Genomic DNA, 8260 nt, shown 5'->3' on the forward strand with positions numbered 1-8260 from the left:
ATTAAAAGAGCATGCCACTGAGGCCATCATACAAAAAACACATCACCCTGTTCCCGGCACCTTTCCTGAAGTAAGCGATGCTGCCAGAGAGGGAGCGAGGAGAGAGGGAAGAACCTGGGAGCAGCCCCATCACGCGCAGATCCGCAGCCTTGTATTTAACCTCCCTAATACCTCGGAAACAAAGTTTTGCCGTGAGCATTACAGACTCAGCTCTCTCTCTTCAGCAGTACTCAACAGAACGGGCAGCTTTATCAAATCCCCCTCGGACGACAATACAGAGGTTTCAACGTACTCTCGGATACTTCCGCCAAGCGATGCAGAATTGCTACGCTCCCCGAGCCTTCTCCAAAGCGCCAGCGCTCGCACCGCTTCACTTCAAAGCCGCGGCACAGGCGGTACACACACGGCCCCCATCCCTCCCCCTTCAGGCCGCAGACGCCCGTGCCGGGCTGCCGCCCCGCCGCCTGTGCCCTCACCCCGCCGGGCTCCGTGTGCCCGGCCGCTCCGCGCCTCACGCCGCCGGGCAGCGGGCCGAGCCTGCCGCACGCAGCGCGACGGGTGACAAAGCGCCGGGCAGCCCCACGACGGAGCCGCGACAGGGGTGAGTCGCTGCTGGGGAGCAACGCGGCGCTGAAGCGCTGCCAGGAGAGCTTCGCTCCCCGGCGGATGGGGGACGCCGTCTCCCGGCTGACAGCTGGAAGCCCCGGCAGACCGCGAAGCTAACCGGTTGAAGGAGCAGCCGTAGGAGGCGCGAGGGCGGCGGGCGGGCGGCAGGCGAGGCGCAGGAGGAACGAGGGCGGCGGGGACACCCCCGGCGGGGCCGAGCTGCCGCGGCGCGGGGAGGCCGGGGCTGCCATCTTCCCCCCGCCGCCGCGGGTAAACAAGGCGCCGGGCACGGCTCGCCACGGCCCGGCCAGGCCGCGGTGGCGCTGACAGCCGCCGGGAACCGAAAGCGCGGCGGGGCCGGGGGGAGGGGGGGCAGAACGGGGCACGGAGCCCTCCCACCCCGCGCCCCCCCCTCACGCGGAGCCGCCTGACAGCGCCCGCCCGCCCGCCCGGCTCTTACCGTGCCCGCAGGCCGCCTCCGCGCCCCGGCCCGGCCGGCAGCAGGCGGCGGTGGGCGCCGCCCGGGCAGAGCCGCCAGGGGCGGGGCGGGGCGGCTGCAGCGGCCAAACCTGCCCGGCACGGCCCGGCCCGGCACGGCCCGGCCCCCCCGCCGCCTCTGCACATGCTCGCGGGGAGCCGCGGCCATGCGCCGCGCCTGCGCAACCGCCCGCCGCGGCCGTTGGGGCGGGTGGGGCGCGAGGCGCCGCTGAGGGAGCGGGCGTTGGGGCGGGTGCCCCGCAGCGCTGGCGGTACCCGGGCTGGTCCCGTGGCGGGGCGTCGCGTTCTCACCGCGGGGAGAAAAGGGGAAAAAACACAGCGCTCTGTCGGGGAGACGAAGGTTGCAAAGCCAGGTGCTCGGAAAGAGCTCGGCAGCCTGAGGGTTTTCTGTATAAACTGGACACTGTAAGAGTCTGACATACCCCTCAGAGAAACACTGTGAGCAGCAGGACACAGATAAAGCACAATCATATAGACGTGCTCACCTTCACCAACGTGCAAAAGCGCTTCTCTGACAGTTTCCATCTGACCACCCGTGGCAAATGCGCACCTGGCACTCCTCTTCACCTCCTCCTCCAACCAAGGCTGATTCCCAGCCCTCAGCTTCCACTTGTACCACCTGTACAGGCCTGGCTCCTGTTCCTCATGCACCTGAACTGGATATTTCTTCCCTCCATGTCTTCACAGCACCGTCATCCTTTCCTAGGGAGGTAAGCTCTTTCAGCTGTCATCCAGCCCTACAACCTGACTGGCCCTACTAGATTACATTTACCTCACAGTTTTCCAAGGTATAAATATTTGGGCACAAACATCACCCTCACAATAAAGGTGGCCCTTAAACGTCAGGTATGTGCCCTGAAGCATGGAAGCGTTGGAGATTCTTACATTCCAAAAGGTGTTAGGCAATATTAATAACACATTAATAATGCAGCCTCTTGTGGAAGTCGTAAACTTAAACAGTCACTTTGTAATAGAGCATACATAATAGCAAAATTTAGGTCTTACCGCAAATTGAGCCTGCTAGATGTTTAATAAAGCAGGCACTTGGATGTTGGGAAATACATAATTTATTATTACTTTATGTTGCTGAATTTTGGTATGTCTTAACATTCATTAACAATATCTTGATCTCAATGTTTCTGCTAGAAATTACAGAAGAGCATTCAATGTTTGCATGTCAGGAATGTAATTATGTTTTAAAGTATAGGCATGTAAGTTTCTGACAGGAATGTAAAGGTAAAGTCTCATAGTAGATGATGGACATTCACATCTTATGGGGCTTGGAATTAGATCAGAGATGGTAGCTGACAAAATAAATTAAGGCTACTTAGGGCAAAGAAAAGTGCATGTCAAGAAAAAGGTAGGATATAGGAAGGAAAAGGTTAGGAAGTCTCCCTGACAGAAGTAGCCTTGCCATAGGCTGGGACTAAGTCTAGCTGAATTCTAGCTGTCAGTGTGACTTCTTTTGCAACCTGTCAGAACCAAGTTCTGTCAGCTTCACCTCTGTGCTTAATTAGTCCTGACTTGACATACTCCTTTAGTTATTTTTCTTCTTTCCATAAGTTCAAGTTAAAATTCAGAAAAAGAAGGAAACCTCTTAACCACGATCCTCTTTAAGGAGAGCAAACAGCTTCCTTCAAAACATAGGCCCACTGCCAACCAAACAAAGCTAAGGCTTCTCTGTACATCTCAGTAGTTCCTTCATGGAATGACCGGGCATGAGTTGCAAACTTAGGGGTGCTGTGAAGATAAACATTAAGTGATCTCTTCTGTAACACCGATGTTTATTTTCCTGCTATATGGTCCATGCAGTCCTCTGGTTTATTCGGTTTTACTCCACTCTCAGCTTGGGTGCCAAGGTATAAGCATTTTTGCATCCCTGATCTGGTTATTTATGTGACTCCCCACTTCTCACTTTTTCTCCTAACGAGCTGAGCTGCGCAGCCGTTTTCACTGGAAGCTCAGCGGCACCTCTCTGGGAGGCAGCTGTGGCAAGCACACTCTGACTACAGACACCTGTGCTTCTCTACAGAAAAAAACAGCACTGTTTTGAAATCACCACAATGGCATCTTTTCTTTTTTTCTTTTTTCTTTTTTTTAAATGAAATCAGATTAACTCTTCATATGCAAAGTTGTATTTCTCTTAAGAACAGCTCTTTTCATTTTACTTTAACCTAGTTGGAAAGCTAAGCTGAAAACTATTAAAACTTCAAACTGAAGAAAAAGCAGGGCCATTAAGGGGTTTGGTCGATTGGATGGTTGGATGATTTTTGAAATTACATAATTGATGCAGCTATAAAAAAAAGATCACCCCATCACCCGCTTGTGAAGTAGACTTGCAAACAATTCAAAACCGCTGCTGCAGGGATACTGCTGTGCGATAACGTAGGGTCAGCACTTCAACAGATGCTGCTCTGTCCCTTTTATAGAAAGCTGTGCTCCACATTGTTTTTTAAAACATTGGTCCTCAAAAGTCTGTAGCCTAATTCTATATGCCGACCTTACTGCCCTCAGTCATTCAGTTGAAAGGGGAAAGTTACACTGATTCAGACCCAGAAGTATGACCCAGAAGAAATGGCCAAGAAATGACCCAGAAGAAACGAGGGAGTTAAGGTCCCACAACCCTTCTGTCAGACAGTTTACTCTGTAAATCATTATTAATAAAGTAGCAGTAATTCTACGGGTGTAATTAGGTTTTATTTTTCCTCTTCCTAGGATAAATTTTCAGGACATATAAACTATTTTGTGAAAAATCCAGAGAGCACAACAATAAAAACTATTGATCATTTCTAAAACAGAAATTAGAAGGTCTCAGTTTTCTTGATTTTTGCGTTTTTGTTGTTGTTTTCAACATGAACTTTCAGTAGAATCTATATTGTATTTATAGCCTTAGAAAAGCATACTGTTCTTTCTGTCCAGTTTTCCAACATCACTAAGATAAGCTATGATTTCAGCTATAAAAAAAAAAAAGCTTTGATGCCTAGCTATCTTTGTATCTGTCCATCTGTCATTCCTTCCCCTTTGACATCACTTGCAAATTTGAGGTCCATTTTATAAAAGGATAGAAATCTCAAAGGTAAGTTCCTGTAAGTTTCTGGAATGCAAGCAGCTGAGCAGAGGAGGCCTCCAGCAGCATGCGTCCCCTCCGGAGGAAGCAGCTATTGTTTGCGCTGACCCACAGCAGCCAACTGATGTGTTGACACAAGTATGGCTGTTTACCAGCTACAGCAATGCTATTTCTTAGCTGACTTCCTGTCTCCACCACAAGAAGGAAAGTTTTTGAGGTATTTGGGTACATAGTGGAATACTGGTGGCTTTATGGGATTAGAAGACATGAGGAAGGCCTGATGGCACAGTAAAAGGGTCGCACAGACCACAGAGGCTACAGCAATCACGTCACGATTTTGAAGAATTTGAGTGGTCTTGCTTTTATTTAAGATCCTACCAGACAATTATAGGAAGAAAAAAACAGAACAAAACAATTATTACTTTACTTTACTATTACTTTATTATTTTATTACTAGCTGAGAGATCAGAGTCTATTGCTGGTGGAAAACAAAAAAAAGATCAGAATGGTAAGAAGCAGGGATAGAGTCGGTATGGTATCATCTCTCTTAGTTCTTGTCCCCCAGTGCAGAGAAGAAAAATAAGTCAGGAGACCAGTTCCCAATCTATCCTGACAGTCAGCTTTTTCTTTTTTTTTACCCCTCAGTGAAACAAGTTAGAGGGATCTGAAATAGGGAAGGCTATTTTGACAGGATACTGGTAGCTGGAGCAGATCTTTAATACCAGTCCCTGTCAAATGCAAGTAGTAGCACAGAAATGTTGAGCCTAGGAAGGGCCACTGAATATCTACATCTGACAAAGCAACAAACATTTCCCCCAGGCCTATAACTTTGTACAAAAAGTGTAAAAACGTCAGAGAAAAAGAACTAGAGGGTGGTACACATGAGACGCACAGTATGTTCATTTAGACATACAAGAAAACAGAATTCTCACAAAGGGCCCTTCTGAAACAGGAAAGCCCTTTGGAAACTGATGTTTTGCAAAAAAGAATTGATTTTTAAAACAACTTATGTAATTCATCTAGTTTGTTTTCAACTGTTTTTCTTTAAAGAAAAGAATGTTCTCAAAGATAACTTTGTCTTTCATGGCATACTATTTCAACTTTGGAAAGTACTTTTCATTTATGAACATCTAAGCTTTGCAATTAGGAAGTGTCTTCATGTGGATAGTGCCTGAGTGAGGGTATCTCAGAATTAGTACCTCAGACAAGACTGAGAAGAGAGATGCTGAAGGCAGACAGGAGGAGGAAGGGACAACTCAAATCATTAAGGTTTTTCTTATTAACAGGTTTACGTAATGACTTCAAGTGCTTCAGAGTACTTCTGTGTTTATAACCAGGGTCAAATACTTTGTGTAAGCTCCTTCTACTTCTGATACTTGCAGATAAGCAAAAAGGGGCAAGACCACAGTGATTTTGATTTTATACAACTCCATTAATCATTTAAATGGAAACAAAGACATTCACATCCAGCCTCATTGTACGCCCATTGGCAAGAGCTGTCAACCCTTGAACAGTTACTCCAGGTTTGGCTTCTCTCTTGCTCTAACAGCCTCAGCACCACATAATTTGCATTGGAAATGAGTTGCTTACTGCAACAGTGGGACGAAAAGGATCTGTATGATTTGGATTTTCTCCAAACCACAATTAGCCTAAAAAAAAAATCCAGTTTTCTCTAGCGAGCAAAATCATACATTATTCATTTCTTCCTGTATTGTTCGGCTCCAGGTTTGGGGAGATGCTGTCTCTGTTCTGGGTTTTAATAATCCACTGCCTTTGATTTAGTGCCCTCTTCTGTTTGATGATGTGAGTGCACGTTAGCCAATAGTTAATTATTCTCAATTAGCCCTCACTGGAGAATTAACATTTCACTGTAACTACTGAAGAAATAAAATAGCCTGATGCAGGAAGAAAGAAGCCAGAAGAAAATCGCTTTATGGGAAGGTGATATATGAAGTCTCCAAAGACCTCTCTAATTTAATTACAGACGAAGGAAAGACACAGAGAGGAATTATGATCCTGATATACATTACTCCCTCTCTTCTTCCACTTATTCTCCATATTTTCCTCCTTAATTCCATTGGTTTGTGTACTGCAATCAATGCTGAACTAGAAAAATGAAGTACAGATGGCAGAGCTTCCTGAGACAAAGCACAAGAACCTAGCAACGTATGGCACTTTTCTTAGGGCACAAGCAGAGCTCAGAGATACATCCTTTGAAAGATTAATAAGTCTTGAAGATTTAAAATAAGAAAAATTACTTATCACTAAACATCCAAGATTTTTAGGTAATTAAATAACACTGAATCTGCACATGGAGCCGATACAAATCATTAACGAAGCACATGAAGAAGAGCTTTAATTCCATTGAGTCTTCCTATTTTTTCAGAGCTCCTGTATATCAAGCATTGATCACTATCAGCCTGAGTTTGCTAAAAAGTCACAAAGAGGCAGAATACATTTGCACATAGCTAAACCACAAAGCAAGTCACAGTTTAAACAATATGTTTAATCACCTGTAGTTCAAACAAAGGGCAGGAATAACTCCAGCACAGAAAGCTCTAGTTTTAGCCCTTCTTCCCATCCCAATAAAGCTAGAAGATCCAACATCTCCTGCAGCATCTCAAACAAAGGAACAAAGACCAGCATGCAGGAAGATCCAGTTACCTACTGTGCCAGGCAGCGGCTGTAGCTCTGGGACAACCTTTACTTCCATCATTCTGCCACCTTCCATTTGCTGCAGCAAGCAAGCAGGGCAACAGCAAAGTGTACAACCAAGAAAGGCCTTTCCTAAGAGCAGAAGTACCCACCTCACATTAGGAGCAGCACTCCAGAAATAAGCTAGCTGATCTGCAGGCAGCAGAAAAAGCACCACTCACTTCTACGTCCTTTTGCACAAAACGCCTCCTGTCCTTGCATCTCTCCCCTCACCCCATACATGGCTGCGCTCTCTAAGCACTCACCCTGCAGTGACATGGGCTCAGCCTTCCATCCCCTAACCACAAGCAGAAAGGAAACAGCACCTACAGTAACTGATTACAACCTCCAAAGTGGTACTCAGCTGTGCCATATACATATAATGTGCTTACATTTACCCATCTGCTAGCAAGCACAGCAAAATAAACCACTGACCTCCTCGGTCATCACTCAGCTGCTAGGAGATTTGTGTCCTTCCCACTTCTCTGGTATAGCAATAATTGGGGTTGGCTAGTTGATTCAAATTTTGAGGGAAAGGAGAGGAAAGGAGTCAACACAGGAAAAAAACACAACCCTGATGCTTGGTTTGGTGTTTTGATAGGGGGTTGTTTGGTTTGTTCTTTCCCTTTCAGAAAGCTAAGTAAATTAGTATGTTATCCCATTGAAGCTTGATGCTTTGGCACAAGAAATCTTGGTTAAGGTATTTCACTCCCAGGTTTTCCAAATTTTGAGTACCAATTTGTAGTTTTAGCAGTCTATTTAAATAATAGTCTTAAGTTTTTAAGAAGTAAGTAAAAACTGAAACTCTATATTGACATCTACACACCGACAAAGAGTAAAACTTTAGCTGTTAGACGGACTTTGTCTGTCTCCAGTGCTTAGCTAAGTGAATTGTGGCCAACAGCGATGGGTTGTGATCCTTCACGAGAGCCAGCGCTAGGGGGAAGTGAAACGCTTCACTGACTGGTTTCACAGATAACCTGATGGCTGCAGAGGAGCATTCTGCAGTTTGGACAAATTCAGGACTCGAGTTTTATTCTGAGCTTTAAATTATATTGTCAAACACAACCTTTTTCCCCATCTCCTTTAATCTTGTCGTCTCCCTCCAACATCTGCTGTGATCTTGTTCTCCTTAATGAGCTCCTCCTCACCATTTTCTACGCTTCATCACAGCCTTTGTGTTGCTGCTCAAAAAGTCACTTTTCTGGAGGTGAAGGAACAGAAAAATATGCATCTTTGCGATAATTAGACTGCATGCTAACATGACTGATAAAAGTGATCAATGATCACCAGGGAGCACCTAAAGCAGTAAGAAAAAGAATATCTGAGAAAGCAGCAAGGCATTTTGCATGCAGTAATTGGCTATTTATTTCTGCACAGCAGCCCTCCGCACAT

General features: G+C 46.0%; 1 protein-coding gene and 1 long non-coding RNA gene across 5 annotated transcripts in view; one reads left to right on the forward strand and one right to left on the reverse strand.

Moving 5' to 3' along the window:
• ELF2 (E74 like ETS transcription factor 2) overlaps positions 1-1207 on the reverse strand; it is a 35444-nt gene extending 34237 nt beyond the window's left edge. The window contains exon 1 of one of the 2 annotated variants that reach the window (XM_066996684.1): positions 1067-1207. The gene's annotated coding sequence lies outside the window, so the exon portion shown is untranslated. Of the gene's footprint in view, positions 1-724; positions 864-1066 lie in introns of those variants that run through there. The other variant, XM_048074953.2, reaches the window with a different exon arrangement.
• Positions 1208-1231: 24 nt separating this feature from the next.
• The window catches only part of LOC136790815 (uncharacterized), a 32448-nt gene continuing 25419 nt past the window's right edge, over positions 1232-8260 (forward strand). For all 3 annotated transcript variants that reach the window (XR_010831478.1, XR_010831479.1, XR_010831477.1), the window contains exon 1: positions 1232-1814. This is a non-coding gene — a long non-coding RNA (uncharacterized lncRNA). The remainder of the gene's footprint in view (positions 1815-8260) is intronic.

The sequence above is a fragment of the Anser cygnoides genome, chromosome 4 (assembly GCF_040182565.1).
Source record: "Anser cygnoides isolate HZ-2024a breed goose chromosome 4, Taihu_goose_T2T_genome, whole genome shotgun sequence".
In the NCBI taxonomy this organism is placed as follows: domain Eukaryota; kingdom Metazoa; phylum Chordata; class Aves; order Anseriformes; family Anatidae; genus Anser; species Anser cygnoides.